At 39.0% G+C, this 17981-nt stretch overlaps 1 protein-coding gene across 1 annotated transcript in view; it reads left to right on the forward strand.

Moving 5' to 3' along the window:
• The window catches only part of CD302 (CD302 molecule), a 223786-nt gene that overhangs the window by 40991 nt on the left and 164814 nt on the right, over window positions 1–17981 (forward strand). The window lies entirely within an intron of this gene.

Genomic DNA, 17981 nt, shown 5'->3' on the forward strand with positions numbered 1-17981 from the left:
TTTTCTGCTTAGCACTCTGCAATTGCTCTTCTTCTTGTTCTGTGAGATTTCTCCCTATTCTGCAATACTTTAACATTTGTCAGTCCTTCTAAATAATTCTTGTTGCTTCTTAACCATATCTCTCTTTCATTTCCACCCTATTTTTAAACTCTACTTTAATTTTATCCCACTCCCTACTATATTTTCAGAAGAAATGTATGTCTTCTCTAATAACTCCTGAATAATTTCCACTACCCATTCCTTAAATTCCTCTCTTTTCAACAGACATGTGGGAAAGTACCAGTGTCTCATTTTTATTTCATTAGTCTGCATTTTTATTTTAGTTATTATTGGTGTGTGATCTAAAATAGTTATTGGATGCATATCAACATTTTCAATTAAATGGACACATTCCTGTGAAATGTAAGTTCTGTATAGCCTAGCCCATTTTTTGTATCTTGGGGAATAATACGTAAATTCACTCTGAATTTCTACTACTGAATTTACATCTTTCATGCCAAATATTGTCTTAAATTTCTTAAAAAAAATTTACCCTCTCTTGTTATATTTTCCCTTCTGGCCCCCAGACACATCGTCCCTGCTGCAAATCAAATTCCAGTCCCCACCTATAAGTAACATTTCATGTTGAAAACTGATTATAGCTCCCAGAATTTACTTAAGTTCCATTGTAGCAGTTTTAGGTGGAATATAAACATATGCCATTGTAATCCTCCTCCCTTGCCAGTAGCCCCTTAGTACCACATATCTATCATTATTATCTTTTATCCTCTTCTATCTCTATTGGAGCTCCTCTTGCAATTAATATAAGTACTCCTGTTTTCCTTTGTCCCAGGTGTTCTACTAAATAACCACCCTGAAAACCTTTCTTTATCAAATTCACATATTCATTTCTTTCAAACTGTGTCTCTATTTTTAATAGAGTTCACTACTCTTTCTTTTTTCTATACATCCGTGAGAACATTAACATTTAAAGATAATATCAAAAGGCTCATTATGTTAAAAAGTTATTATTCCCACCTTTTATTTGTAACAACTTTTATTAGGCATCTAGTTCCAGTTTGTCAGGTTGACCTTTTATGCAGTTGTTTCTTGTCATATCCATTTGAGCCTATGTCACATCTTACAAAACTTTTTGTTATACAGAAAGCCCTCAAACAGAAAAACAAATACACCCCAATACAAAACTATGTACATCTTCAAATATTTAAGTTTTACCTTCCTAATAGGAACAATTGTCCCAAACTGACAGCTACATTCTTAGACTTGACTTAACCTAAAAGGAAGATTATCCATGCTAAGATGCATGGTACAACCTGTGCTTTTACTAAGTGTTGTCTGCTTTTGTCTTATCTTTATTGCCCTCCCAGAATGGGAAAATACTTGAATGCTTTCAGAAAACATGATCTCCTAGCCATTGAAAGGTAGGCGTTAAAAGAAAGAAGATTCTGTTTTTATTGCTCTCTATCAGATTGTCTCCCTTGAGACATTAGAATTAGATACAAAGTTGCTTCTACAAATATTTATTTGCTAGAGGAGGGCTTTATTATATTCTATGTTCTTTTTTATTTGCTTTATCTTAAAACCTGTTACAAGATAAAGCCAAGAGTCTTAATCCAGACATTCCCCTATGCAAGAATGAGGAAAAAGCACATGCAGATATCATACAGTGTACAAATATTACTGTTAAGAGCAAAAGCTTGTTTTACTTACAGTTAATTTTTTCCTTCCTCTTCCCCTCTCCTTATTGTTCCTGCAGACATTAATGACATGAAGTTGGGCATGTACTTTAGAGCCCCATACAATTTTAACAAAGTCAAAAATGTCCAATATTTCCAGGTTTTCTTGTTCTGTCATGTTTCACAAATATAATTAATGCTTTTTAATCCCACAGTTGTCTGTCAATTTCCGAATTGCTGGCTTTATTCCTGTTTATCCCCATCTCCCATATCCAGTCTCTGCTTCCTTTCCAATGTACTGTATATTTTTCTATTCAACTCTTGTGCCTTTTTCTGGCTTTCAGGCATTTTCTATTGAAACACTGGAAAAGGTTTCACTGGCACAGTCTCTCTGTGGTCTATATTACCAGAAGAACAAGAAGCAGAATATCCTCCTGTTTCACAGCTCCCTTTTGTTGGACAAACTTCTGTATTTCTTCCTTAGCATGTTCTGCATTAAAAAATGATTTTATCCCTGCAGGAAAGAATATACTGAATACAGCTGGATACAGACAGCAGTTTGAATCTCATGCCTGCTTCTTGACATTCCCTGGTGTACAATGAGTAATCATTTGTAGCATTGTTGCCTCAAAGGAAGAGGTTCTCCCATTCGATTCTTGGCTGGAATGCGGGGAGTGCCTTCTGTGTGGAGTCTGCATGTCTTCCCCGCAGTTGGGTGGGCGTTCAAAAGACATGTGTAAATGGGCGTGCCTTCATTGAAGGTTAAACGTCAAGCTGGCACCTTGGCATTCGTGAAAAATCTACTGCCAACCATTAGTGGACCGGAGTTCTGCTGTGGCGACCCCTAACCGGGAAAAGCCGAAAGACAACAACAACAAGTCTACTGTCTCCCACTTTTAGTACTCTGTTCTCTGTCACACCTTTGTCAGAATCAACTACTTCTGCTGGTAGGATTGCATCTTTACTATTAAAGGTCTAGGTTACTTTCTCATTGCCATATTTGGAGCATTCACATGATGTGCCCTTTTAATTAACAGCTCCTGCTGTGGAATGCTAGTCCAGTTGCTTATTTCTGCTTTCATAAAATGAATACAGTCTGTTCCTTCCAGCTTCTCTGATATATCAGAAAACCTCAGATTTTCCCCGTGTGCTCTGTCCTCTAATTCTGTTATTTTTGAAACATTTCTTCTTGAGCAGTGTCATAGTTAGCCAGCCTTTTTATCATTTCAACCTTTGATTTTTGCAGTTCTATCACCTCATCTGAATGTATGTTTAAAGCTTCTTCCATTTTATTTAGCCTTTTGTTGTTTGAGTTGATGTACTCCATCAGTGCTTCATTTATTTTAATTATCTCTGAGTACATTTGAGTTTTTTTTCCTCTAGGTTACTGGAAGTCATGTCTTGAACCAAAGCCGGAGCTTGCCCTGCTTTTTGCTGAACTGCTGCAGAATTCTTCCCAGGCAGTGTTTTTTCCTTACCTTTTGGTGTCTGATTTTCTTTCAGGCTGTCTGAATTTTTTTTTGCAGGCATCCAGACAGTGCACTTACTAGCCAGTTACTGAAGTTAACCTCCCCTCTCACCCAAAAAATGAGTTCATTGGCTCTCTCATCTGAGTTTTTATTTTCACACTGGGAGAGCTGAAATTAAGCTGTTACTCAATGTTCTAGGAATCTAGGAAGTCCAGAATGCACTCTCCCTTGACATATTCAGGCCATAAAGTGAAACCAGTGGGTCAAATTTTACTCACAAGTGAATTCAGAGAAAATAGGATCTTATGTTTTGGGTGGTATCTTTAGACATTGATATTAGCCAACAAAATATCTTGGGTTGCATGGCTTGTCAGAAACTTAGCAAGGTTAAAAACTTTACTATGTACTGGTACAGACAGGCACACATTTTAGGAAGAAGCCATCTAAAATGGTTCAAAGGCCATTTCTTTTATAAGCCAGACTGCAACAGTAATAGTAAAGAAATCATAAAAAGTGGGCACTTTCTGGTCTCTAAGCCTTCTACCATAATAAAAGGCAATACAGGCAACATGACTGTCTGACATTTCTAAAGCAGATAGCATGAAGATTTCTTCAGGGAAATTCCAGTACATTCAACTGTGTAAGAAATGCAGCTAGTAGCAGGAATACAATTATCAATACTTCCAGGAGTCAAACAAGTAAAAGATTGACTAGAAGTGTGGTAACCTTGCTGATATTTATGGTATTTTGTAGAAATACACTGATTTATTTATCATATTAGGTTGCTTATTTGGTAAATACTATGATTAGTATGTGCACTAGAAAGAGTATCTGTAGCACTTGAATGATTGAACAGAAACAGTAAAGAATAGAGAGTTTAGCTATTATTGTTTAGCAGATCAATTCCCTGAATGGATAAACAGAATAGTTACAATCATGAAATAATGCAAGATAGGAATATGCCTAGACCCTCAAGATCTGAATAAATGGTTTAAAAGGGAACACTATCCACTTCATATTATGAAAGAGGTTGCCTTCAGTATGCCAAATGTTAAATATTTTTCTGTAGAAGATCCAAATTACTGCTTCTTGTGAGGCAAGGTGGATGAAGCTAGTTCTAAGCTGTATATGCTTAATAATCCATTGAGCAGAGACAGGTTTCTCAAGCTGTCTTTGGGAATTTCTTCAGAATGAAAACTTTTCCAAAGAGCAGATGCTATGTCCTGACACTGGGGGGGGGGGGGGGGGCATAGTACACCCAGCCATCGTTCTTCTAAAGGAAGTTCTACCTCATCACTAGAGGATGTGATCCCTGATTCCAACTTCCTAGCAGTTTGCATGGCCACCACATCCACCACCCATGACCTTTCCACCTATGCTAGATCTGTGGTCCACTGTTATTGTGCACCATACCACCTCTGCAGATAATGATGAATATGCTCTGTGTGCGTCTGGCCTGTGTGAGTATAGTACTGTCTGATGCACAACATGGCCATTCAATGCCTAGCCTGGCTGTTCCTGTATGTATATATTTTTTTCTGTGTCTGTCTTGTCTTGGCCCATAGCTGTGGATAATGCACTACATATTTGACAGTTTCACTGTTTGTTGTGCCTGCCTGTGGCTGACATGGGTTGGAAACCAGTTCCCCCAGTGATTCCCCACCCAACTCTTCCTCTGCTGCTATCACAGGTATATCAGGCAATGCTACCATTGACCTAGTTCTCTAACAGCTTTTGTAGCACCTTGTTATGTAGCATAATAACAACCACAAATATTTTGCTGCATGTCTCTAGGGCACAGTACAGTGTACTACTAAATGCATCCAAGCAGCAGAAATGGACTTTCAGCAATCTAAGCACACATTCAGTGATATGTGTTTGTGATAGCGTGGTGCTACATGACATCTCTGTCATGGTCTGAAGACTGTGTTTTGGGGTCATAAACCATGGTTTCAAAGCATATCCAGTATCACCTACAACACACAACAGTGGACACCATTATGAGTGCTCTTCTACTTACTTTCATGGGACAGGACTATCAGGGACTCTGTGGCTGGAAGGGTATGGACATGTCAGCTAGATGACTCTGTGGAAGTTTAGGTAATATGAAAGTGTGGCAAAAGTCATACATGTGAAAGTAGGAATCATGAGAACTGTCTGGATGGTGTATAGAAACATTGTATGTAATACTCCATGAATGCACACCACGTGTTAGTTGAATGAGTGGAAGACCTTCTGATTAGTATACTGGATGCCACATGGAGCAGGTGGGGCCTTCATAGCAATGTGGGTGTTCCTGTGACCTCGGAGAAATAGACTATGTCATAGAATGCCCAGGCAGTGGTGCTGCTCTTTTCTGCTCACCATGGAAGACAGATGTTCTCCTCTACATGCTGCAGTGTCATATCAAAGAACTGATGTAGAATTTGCGAGGCTAATGCCCACAAAAGTCTTAATGGTCCCTCTGATGCAAAACAGCCCAATAGCAAAGATGGTTAATGCTACACAAACTGTCATATCCATTGGGATAAGCATTCTGTGCATCTACCTTGAGTCCACATGAGAACAATGCATGGCTACTAACTTCCACATGAGACCAACAAATGTCTACTAACTCCAGCATGTTGTCTATGCCCATTCAGTAGTAGTGAACAATGTCCCGGTTGTGTAGATGACGGTATGTCAGCTGCTGGCAGACCCTTCTGCTACATGGAGGATGGCAGTGCCTCAGTGTTCTGGTTACAGGCTGGCACTAACACATGCTGCCTAGCTACTGCAGATGCTACTCCTAGCATCTTAGAGTGAGCCACGCATTCTGGTGTTTCTAATAGCTGATCACTGTGGCTTATTGCGCTAATTTTATAGATTTCTGAATTGTGACATCATATTTGGTTTCATCATTTGCATATGTAATGGATCTCTTTAGCATGTTGGTATTCATTTGCATGTCATTACGCAGTCATTTGATCATGCAACATAGCACACTACTTTTTCAGTAGAGCAAGTGTGCTGCATGAGTCTCTGAATAGCTCCACCCTTGCAAGTCACCACTCACCATGCTAATTCATATAATACAGTATACTGTTTGTGCCTGAGTACCCACCCCCCACTATATCAGAGTTTTCTGTATATGCAGGTCATGAAGCCTGTTTACTGTGACATTTAATAAGTGTTCTACAAGGGAGAAGTATAATTACAGAATATCAACTATTATAAAGACATTATTACAAAAAAAGACAAAACTTCATTATAGTTTTGCTAACAAAAAACAGATGGTGGCATCCTGTGTGAGGTTAGTGCTAGTTTTCAACATTAATATGGTAGTTTTATACATGAATAACAAATGTTTAAAGTGGAGAATTTGCAAATTTAAGGAGAAATGGACATTACTGAAACAGCAGTATTACTTTAGAGGGAGGTATACTATTGGTTAAATTAGGTATGCCGCCACTGCTGCTGTGCAGCTAAAATGGATGCAATGTATGATAGCTGTATTGTTTAGATGAAGAGTACGGAAAACTGAATCTGATTGGTTTATTGATAATGAGTGTAATTTCCTTAAGCACAAGTGAGATTATTATTAACAGAGCTATAACTAGAGTGCGCATGTTTAGATTTTCTGACTTTGAGAAGGGGACAAGGAGAAGATTGCTTGAGTGAGATCTGAGATGAAAGACGGAGAATATGCCAGCAAAAGTGGTTATGTGGAAGTCAGTTGTGCTAACATGCCATAAAGTCAAATTAAAACTGCAGGGCATTATGGCAGTGGGTAATCTTTTATGTCGGTGTCCTTTCTGTTTGTTATTGTAATTGAATGGATAATACCTGGTGTGCCTGTTAAGTGTCTGATGAATGCATGAGGCAGAGAAATTGATAATGTTGGGAGCATTACATGCTGACAATGTAAAATAAAACAATGTTGGAAGAATAAAAGATATCTAGTTGTACTCTGTTTATTGTTAGTCCTGTCACCCTCTGGGTCAGAGGTGCAATGATAGACTTTAATTGAGCTTTCTGGATTACCTCTGTTATTTGTAAAATGTGAGTCAAGGCAATAAAACAGATTACATTTGTGAAATGAAGGCAGCAGTTAATGCTAGTTAAACTCACACTACCTAAAAGCAGAGTTATACTCAATAAGCATATGAAAAGGTTTGGGCGTGTCAATGAGTGAGTGGTATTTAAGTAGAGTGCAGTTTAGTTTTTATTAGGTCTGAAGAAGTGGTGTTTCAACACCACAAAAGCGCTCACCAATAAATCTACTGTTTTTATATGCAGCCGTTGAGTAGTTCTTTGGATGTGTTTGTGGCGAATAGCAGCAAATAATGCTGCATACTATAATACCATCTAACGGAATGATGTGAGAAAAGTATTGTTTTAAATGCCCTACTTATTTGTTGGATGATTATGTATTTGCTGTATTATGTGTATTGTGCTGTAACAAAGACAATAAAGATGTAAGTCCTAATGACACTTTCAGACATTTCTCTAGACTCATTCTAATATTTCCTCTTCATATTCTAATATTACCTCTTCATATTTTACATTAATAATTCCAAAACAATACATACAGGTACTGAAAGATTTCATCTTAAAGTTTACATGTTGGAGCAATACAACACCAACAATACTTGAATTTAATCTAGTATAGCTTAAAATATATTTAAATGAATGTTCAAAAACTGTTAATATTGACATAATCGTTAAATTTCTCTAAATATTCCATCAGTATGCAACATATATCTGCTTGCCTTTATATGAAAGTCCACAGCTGGATGAACAAAATCCTGATTGAGTAGTTACCAAGAGCCTGTAAGTTGTATACAACACATTACAAATATTTATTGTGACTTATAAAATCCACTTTAAGTCCAAGAATCTAAAGACTGTGACCACTGTAAACTCTACTTTTGTTGTTCATTTTGACATTTTGTACTATTTTATTAACACTCATGGGCTTTAGAGGTATGGATATTTGTTTTTATTTGAACTCTGAAGATATAACTTGTTTTTTGTCAAAAGGATCAAGATCCAACCACTGGAGATTAGAGAACAAATTTCCAGACATTTGTTGGAGAGAATGAGTTAAAATACTTGTCTGCTACAAGCAAGTTATCAGCCAGCCCAACAAGATTCATAAGGATTTTCTCTCACACAGTTGTCATAACAGTTGACATTAACAAACTAGGTGTTCTGAATATCAAGATTGCTCCACACCGAGTAACAACTTAATTCTAGCTCACTCAGTGTGAAAACAGAAACTTAGCAGAGAAAGCCACTGGACTAAGATTTCTGGATAAATTTCAGTAACTGGCTACTAAATGCACTGCCTGGATGCCAGGAAAAAAGAAATACAGAGGACTTGAAGGAAAATCAGCTACAAAAGTGCCGAAAAAAACACTGACTGGGAAAAGTACTGTAGCTGTTCAGCAAAAAGCAGTGCAAGTTCCAAACATGACGTCCAGTAACCTAGTGGAAAGTATAAGGCAACTGCACACAGACCTGACTAAAATAAATGAAAACCTGATGGAGTATATCAAGTCAAACAATAAAAGGTTGGAAAAATGGAAGAAGCTTTAAACAGATATTCAGATAAGGTGATAAAACTGCAAAACTCAGCGGTCGAAATGAAGAAAAAATTGGATGAATATGACACTCCACAAGAAAAGATGTTTAAAAAAAAATAGTAGAATTAGAAGATAGAGCATGTAGGGAAAACGTGAGATTTTCTGCTATACCCGAGAAACTAGAAGGAACAGAATGTATTAATTTTATGAAAGCACAAATAAGCAACTGGACTGGTATCCAAAACAGGAGTTGTTAATTGAAAGTGTGTATGCTCCAAACTTGTATATGAGAAAACGACCTAGACCTTTAATAGTAAAGATGCAATCTTACCAGCAGAAGGAGTTGATCTGACAAACTGTGGCAGAAGGACAAAATACTAAAAGTGGGAGACAGCAGAGTGTTTGTAGAGAATGACTACTTATTGTACACCAGGCGGAAGAGGAGCAAAATAATTCCATCATTTAGGGAATGTAGAGATGCAGGCATGAGATTCAAATTGCTGTACCCAGCTATCTTCAAAATATTTCCCCTGGAGGAACAAAATAATTTTTTGATGAAGTACATGCTAAGGAAGAAATACAAACATTTGTCCAACAAAAAGTGAGCAGTGAAACAGAAGGAGATTCAGCTTCTTGCTCTTCTGGTATTAAAGACCACAGAGAGAGACTGTGCCAGTGAAACACGTTCCAGTGTTTAAATGGAAAATGCTTGAGAGAGGGAAAAAAGCCTAAGAGTTGACTAGAAGAACTGAGAGTATGTTGGAAATGAAGCAGAGACAGGGTTTGGGAGAAAGAGATGAACAGGAATACAAGAAAATCTGGAATTATTGGACTTTTTTGGACTTTGTTAAACTTGTGGGGGACTCTAAAGCATATGCCCCACTACATGTCATTAATGTTTGTAAAAATACTCAGAAGAGGGGAAGAGGAGGGTGAAAGGTAACTGTAAGTAAAACATTTTTTTTCTTAACAGTATTTAAATCATGCATGATTTTCTTTTCATGTTATAAGTAAAGTTTTTTTCAGTTATTTTTAAGTGTAATTGGGATTCTGATGTAAATAACTGCTCCTATTCTTTTCTCCCTTCTGTCTTTCTCCTTGTTCAAATTTAAGAAATGTAGGCATTGCACTGTAAAAAAAGATCTGGTTAAAAGAGCATGACAAAAAAAAAATAGTCTGTTTTTTCTCATTTTTGCATAGAGGAATGACTGGGTTAAGGCCATTAGCTTTATCTAATAACAAGTTTTAAGAAAAAGCAAGTAAATGAAAAAGAATATTGAATATTATAAGGCTAATTTTCTAGTAAACAGGTTTGTGTTTGGGTCTCATGTCACTAGCAGACAATCTGATAAAGAGAAATGGCTTGGAGAAACTGTTTTCTGAAAGCATTCAAGTGTTTTCCATGCTGAGAGAGCGATAAAGATAAGACAAAACCAGACAGCACTTAATAGAACCACAGGCTGTACCATGCTTCTTAGTATGGATAACGTTTCTTTTAGGTTAGCTCGAGTCTGTGTGAGTGGCTGTTGGTTTGGAACATGTGTTCCTATTAGTAGGGTAAAACTTCAGTATTTGAAAATGTACATAGTTTTATGTGCTATTATTAAGTTAATAGATTTTAGGGAGTGCATGTAACAAAAAAGCTGTTATAGAGAAAAGGTGGGAATAATAATCTCTCAAGAATATGATGCTTTCTATAATGTCTTTAAATGCTAATGGTCTCACAGAAAAATACAAAAAAGAAAGAGTAGTGGAAAGAAATGAACATTCAAATTAAGAGAGGAGTACTTATATTAATTGCAAGAACAGCTCCAATAGTAATAGAAGAGGATAAAAAAAGACATTAATGGTAGATTTGTAGTACTAAGAGGCTACTGGCAAGGGAAGATGATTACACTGGCATGTATTTATATTCCACTGAGAACTGCTATGATGGAGCTTAAGAAAATTCTGGGAGAAATAATCACCTTTCAGCAAGGAATTTTACTTATAGGTGGGGGCTGAATTGAATTTGCAATAATGAAAATGTGGCTGAGGACCAGAAGGGAAAATATAATAAAAGAGGGTAGATTTTTAAAGAAATTTGTGAAAATATTTGGCATGGAAGATATGAATTCAGTACTAGGAGTTCAGAGTGAGTTTACATATTATTCCCCAAGGCACAAAAACTGGGCTAGGCTAGATAGAATTTACATTTCACAGGAACATGTGCATTTAATTGAAGGTCTTAATATGCACCCAACAACTATTTGAGATCATGAGCCAATAATAACTAAAATAAAAACACAGAGTAATGAAATGAAAATGAGACACTGGAGCTTACCCACCTATCTCTTGAAAGAAGAATTTAAGGGATGGGTGCTGGAAATTATTCAGGAGCTATTAACGAATAAATATTTTTTTTCTGAAAATATAGCTAGGGAGTGGAATAAAACTGAAGTGGAGTTTAAAAATAGGGTAGAAATAAAAGAATGGGAGAGATGATTAAGAAGTAAGAATTATTTAGAGGGACCGGCAAATGTTAAGGTATTGTAAAATAGGGGGAATCTCACAAAACATGAAGAGGAGCAACTACAGAATGCTAAACAGAAAATAAGGGATTACCTCAATAATAGTCATGAGTTCAGAAAGATTGCTGTTAAGCAACTGTTTTTGATAATAACTCTAGAGCAGAAAGTACTTTTAGCACAAAGACTCAGGCAACAGAAAGTAGAAAGGGCTATCACCAAGCTTAGGGAGCCTATAACAAGGAAGGTAACAAGGGATCCTGTAGATACTAAACATGGTTGACTTCTTCGAGACAGTCACCAAGGCCATAGAGGAGGGAAAGGTGATTCACACAGCCTACTTTGATCTCGCCAAGGTGTTCAACACCATTCCTCACTCGAGTATTATTAGAAAAACTCATCAGGCTGAACATAAACCCCTACATCACAAAATGGGTTGCCAACTGGCTTAAAGACAGAACTCACACTGTAAGAATAGCAGGCTCCAGGTCCGACTCTAAACCAGTCACAAATGGTGTCCCGCAAGGCTCGGTTCGGGGACCCCCTACTGTTCGGCATATATTTCTCAGAAGTACAGGCAAACACAGGAGGACTATGGCTAACCAAGTTCACCGATGACTGCAAACTGGGAGCCATAATTGACTCTCCGGCTGACACAGACATCCTTCAAAAAGGTCTTACTGAGACAGACACCTGGTGTCAAAGTCATGGCCTCAAGCTAAATGCCAAAAAATGCATAGTCATCCCGTTTGGGAAAAACAAAACACCCATGAATTACCACATAGGTGGCAGCCCCCTTAATACAGACGAGGTAATAAGAGATCTGGTTACCCAGGTAGATAGTAATCTCTCCTTTGACAATCATATTACCAAAGTAGTTAGGAAATCCTTCTATGTGGCCCATCTAATTACTAAGGGGTTTGCATCTAGAAATAAAGAGGTTATAGTGTCCCTCTACTCGTCACTCATCAGACCCATCATAGAGTACAATGCCCTATTTGGGATGTACCTCACAAGACACTTCCAACAGTTGGAAAGACCACAAAAGCACCTCACCAAGAGGATCACTGGCCTCAAACATTTATCCCATGCAGCCAGACTGAAAAAACTCTAGCTGTACTCAGTGGCATATCGCTTACTCAGAGGTGATCTCTGCCTAACTTACAAAGCCATGTCTAACTCAGAATTGATGGACATGCTCCACCTAAAGAAATCCATGTCACTGTGAGCCACGCGGTCTAGTGAGCTAAACAATGTCACAACAATACATAGAACATGCTGGAGAGATAGATTCCTGTCACAGAGACTCCCCATGCTTTGGAACAAAATTCCTAACTACATTAGGCAGAGCCCCTCACTAACACTCTTCAAGAGAAGCCTTGACGAGTGGATGGGTAACAGAAAATACACCCTTGGGATCACTTCATTGGCTCTGCTTGACAGAGGCTCAGTTAATTAATCAATGGGGTGGCGAAAGCCGGCACACTGTGGCTAGGCTTAAAAATGCCCTCGGGCAGATAGCCTAGTACCTACCTATGAACCTAGGTATTAGAAATATTTCAGAAATTCTGTGAAAGTCTGTATAAAGCAGAGAAATAAGGATACCAGTAAAAGGTACAAATGAAAATATTTAAGGAAGAATTAAATATGCCAAGGTTAGAGGTAGAGGAGGCTCAATTACTAACAGGATTGGAGGAGATGAGATAAAAATGGTGACGTATGATAAATTTGCAGGAAAGTCCCCAAGAATTGATGGTATTCATGTGCGAAGTTTGGAAGCTAGAAGGGAAAAATCTGATAAAGATCTGAAAGTTTTTTTTAACAGTATTTTAAGAGGAGAAGTACCAGCATCCTGGAAGAAAGGAGTGGTAGCAGTTATACCTAAAGAGGATAAAGATCCATCGGATCCAGTGTCATACAGGCACATTTCAGTACTAAATCATGATTATAAAGTGTTTATGCTTATAATGGCTAAAAGAATGCTAAAAGTGATACCAAAATTGATAGACATGGATCAGTGTGGTTTTGTGGAGTGGATGCCAGCATTTGACAGCATTAGCAGAACACTGATGATCCAGAGGGAGGCAGACTATAAGAAAACACCACTGTTGTTGGTGGGTCTTGATGCAGAGAAAGCATTTGACAGAGTAAGCTGGGGCTTTATGAGCAGAGCAATGGAAGCATTTGCATTCCCTGATAAAATTATAAGGTTGATTAGGAGGATATTTGAGGGATCACAGGCGAAAATTAAAGTGGGTGGGGTCCTCTCTGATAATCTCTGCTTGAGCAGAGGAACCAGGGAGGTGTGTCCTTTCTTTATTTTATTTATTTTACATTTGTTGACTGGGCTAGTCCAACTGGGTACATGTCCATTTTCAGTAGAGGCCTGGGGAGATAAGCTCCATTAAGCTAATAGATTGCAAAAGAAATAACAAAAACAAGGCTCCAGACAGCACCCCTGCAATACCAGGCTACAACTCTTACCACACTTTACGGCCACCAAACCAGGACCAAAACACTAAAGGTGGAGGAGTGTCCATATTCACCAAGGATATTCACACCACCAGGCTAGTTGCCCAACACAATGCGTCTGAAATTCTCCAGGTGCAACTAACACTAGATAAGACTGCAATCCAAATTGTAATTTCCTACAGATCCCCCACCATGCCCCAAGATTCTCATTACACCTTTCTAAACATACTGGAAAATGTTAAGATACAACCAAACACCCTAATACTGGGTGATTTCAACTACCCTGCCATTAACTGGGAAAACTACTCGTGTAACAACACCTTTGCCCAACGGTTCTTGGAATTCATAAATTCCAACGCCCTGGATCAACTAATCTGTAGTCCTACCAGGGGCTCCAATATCCTAGACCTGATCATTACCAACATGGGAAATCAATGCTCCACACCTATGGTCACCCCCTCATTGGTCAGGTCTGACCATAACCTAATCACCCTTAACATCCACATCCCACCCCCACCCCCCCAGGAAGGAAACTTCTGTAAAAAACTTCTCCAAAGCCAACTTCGTGCTACTCAAGTTAGAAACTTCATGAAACCCATGCAGACGGGAACTGAAAGTTCGACTGCTGAATCTTACACTAAGGCATTGTATGAGCACATCCACTCATGCATGAATCGTGCCATCCCAAATAGAACCAAGATGCTCTCCTCCAAAAAAAGGAAGCCAATCAGGTGGTCCCCTGCCATAAACAAACTTTGCAACAAAAGGAAGAAACTGTTGCAAAAAAGAGGAAAATCCCAGGATGCAAAAAAGACTCCCTTACCAGCCTCAGTAAGAAGCTGAGATCCCTCATAAAATCCTCCAAATCTAGTTATGAAAATAAAATTGCCAACGATTCCAAAGACAACCACAAGTCATTCTATAACTATGTCAAGAATCTAAATGGCAATGCTCAGATCTGTTCTGAGCTACAACAGAATGGCATTAAATATACTGATCCCAAGGATATTGCCAATATCCTGGCAGATCAATTCAGTGCCAACTTCACCCCCTCTCACCCCCTAAACGGCCCATCTCAGTACCAGAAGATTGCCAAATTCTAGTAATAACAGCCACACAGGTAAAAAACGCACTCTCCAAAGCTAAGAATACAGCATCTATGGGACCAGATAACATCCCGGGCTGTGTACTACATGAACTACAAAATGAACTGGCACTTCACCTAAGTGTCATGTTTAATCATAGCCTCACCTCAGGCTTTATGCCCACTGAGTGGTGCACAGCTACAGTTATCCCACTCAACAGGAGGGATCCACCTTGGATCCTGGGAACTACCACCCCATCAGCCTGATCTGCAAGGCAATGGAACATATTATCATGGAACTTATAAACAAAGACATTGGCAACCTTCAAACACTGGACCCCACCCAGTTTGGGTTTGTGAAGGGGTGATCTTGTCTCCTGAACCTGATTGACTTCTTTGAATCAGTCTCCAGAGCCGTGGACGAGGGTAAGGCAGTCCCACAGCCTATCTGGACCTCACCAAGGCCTTTGACACCATCCCCCACTCTGGAATTGTAAATAGACTTACTAAGCTGGGCATTAATCCCTATGTCACTCGATGGGTTGCCAACTGGCTTACTGACAGAATCCACACTGTAAAAGCAGCCGACTCCAAATCCAGCTCCAGACAAGTGACAAGTGGAGTACCTCAGGGTTCAGTCCTGGGACCGCTCTTGTTTGGCATCTACTTCTCTGAAGTACAGGCCAACACTAAGGGACTTTGGCTAACAAAGTTCACAGATGGCTGCAAACTGGGAGCCATTATTGAATTCCCAAATTATGTGGATACTCTACAAGAGGGCCTTACAGAAACAGATGCTTGGTGCCAGAGCCATGGGCTCAAGCTCAATGCCAAGAAATGTATAGTTATCCCCTTTGGGAAAAAACATGTACCCATGAATTATCACATAGGTGGCAGTACACTAAACACTGAAAGTATGATAAGAGACGTAGGAACACAGGTGGACAGTGGCCTCACCTTCAATAACCACATTGCCACAACAGTCAGGAAATCCTTCTATGTGGCACACCTCTTCACCAGGGGCTTTTCAGCCAGAAAAAAGGAGGTCATTGTCCCACTGTACTCATCTCTTATTAGACCCATTATAGAATACAATGCCCCGTTTGGTATGTACCTCTCAAGACATCTGCAACAACTGGAAAGGCCACAGAAATACCTCATTAAAAGAATCACAGACCTAAAGTAGATGCCGTATGCTGACTGCCTTAAAAAACTCCAGCTATACTCTGTTGCATATCATCTACTCAGAGGCGATCTCTGCTTAATATACAAGGCCATGTCAAACCCAGAGCTGTTGGACATGCTAGACTTAAAGAAATCCCAATCCCTCAGAGCCACACACTTCAGGGATCTAAACCTTGTCATCACAATAAATAAAACATGCTGGAGGGATAGGCTCCTGACCTAGAGACTCCCTAGACTCTGGAATAGACTGCCCTTAATACATGTCAAGCAGAGCGCCTCTTTGGCCCTCTTCAAAAGGAACCTTGACGATTGGATGGGAGAAAGGAAATTCACCTCAGGGATCATGTCAGTCGCCCTGCTAGACAGGGGTCCAGGGAAGTAATTAGTGTGGGAAGAAATAGCCAGGGAATTGTTATGGCTAGGCTTTTATAGGCCCTAGGGCCGATAGCCTAGTACCAACCTATGAACCTATGAATAATGATGTACATAGAGGTACACTAAAACAATAGACTAACAAAAAAACAATTTACATGCGTATCTGATACAAGATGTGTTGGCATTATTACAAGAGCGAAAGAGATAAAAAGTAGTTAAAGAGGTAATAAAAAAACATTTCACACAGTAGGGAGCTTAATACTCGTCACAGAGAAGGCTAGCAAGTAATATCATACTCTGAGAAATAACTAAGAACACTCTTGTTAACATGATTTTAGGTAGCTTTCAAATTACAGTCCAAGTGAACAAAAGTAGCAAATATATACATGGTATACACATGTAGAGCAGTTATTTTGTGGGTTTATACTCAGGGATAGTTTCCGAGGAAGACTAGGCTAGAAACAGCATTTAGTAAGCTTACTGGTCCCACTGTCTGAGGTCAGGAGAGAGGTATGCAAAGAGGGCACAAAAAGATAGAGATAAAGACATGGAAAGAAGGAGGTTATTAGTCAGGGTTGGTACACGGACATAGCCATTGTGTTTTAAGGAATGTTTTTAGTTGCTTCTTGAAAAGTGGTGTTTAAGAAAGAGATGATAGTTCACTGGGAAGCCTGTTCCAAGCTTTTCCCACAGAGTGAGAAAAAAGACAGTCATGTGATTTATTGTTGGATTTATGGATGGCTACTAGTAATTCATTAGCTGAGCATAGAGTTGTAAGATTTTTGTAAGGGGTGATAAGGCTACAGAGTATTGGGGTATTGCTGGGATGATGCAAAATCTTTTGGGTGATAGTAAGCTGCTGAAGTAGAAGCTGATTTTGCAGTTCCAGCCATCCTAGCTGTTTAAGATTTTGACAATGGTGGTTTCTAAATGGGGTGCCAGTGGCAAATCTGACAATGTTATCATAGGAGGTTGCCAGTTTATTGCGGTTACTTTTGGAGCTAAGATGTGTGTGGGTGATGGTAGTTCTAGCTAAAGGAATAAGGAAAGGTTTAATCCTGTAAATGGAACCTAGTTTTCTATTAACCGATGTAATGGTTAAATTAATGTGTGAATCAAAGTTAAGGTTGCGGTCAATTGTTACACCTAAAAGTTTAGTGGTTGGGTCAGGTGCTATGACAGTGCCATTATTGGATGTAACTGTGATATTGCTAGGGGAGAACTTCCGTGTTGGAGTGAACAGTAGTAATTTCGTTTTTTTAGGGTTTAGGAGGAGACAGCGTTGAAGGAACCAGTTTTCTATTAAGTTAAATACTCTTTGGGTGATGGACTGGAGTTCAGCAGAAGAGGCAGCGGCATAGATTAATGTGGAATCATCTGCATATTGTATGCAGGTGGCTTGAGGAAGGTTAACATTTAGATCATTAATGGAGATGGAGAAAAGGAGAGGTCCCAGGATAGAGCCGTGAGGGACACCAAGGATAATAGGGAGATGTGCGGATAAATTATTGTCCCAGAGGACAGCTTGTTGTCTATTTTCTAGATAGGACTTGAACCATTGCACTGCCTGTGTGTCTAATGAAACTGATTTAAGTATATTTATAAGTAACTGATGGTTAAGCTGTAGAGAGGTCAATAAAGAGCGC

Source organism: Protopterus annectens, chromosome 6.part0, assembly GCF_019279795.1.
Source record: "Protopterus annectens isolate FY-2018-M chromosome 6.part0, PAN1.0, whole genome shotgun sequence".
Taxonomy (NCBI): domain Eukaryota; kingdom Metazoa; phylum Chordata; order Ceratodontiformes; family Protopteridae; genus Protopterus; species Protopterus annectens.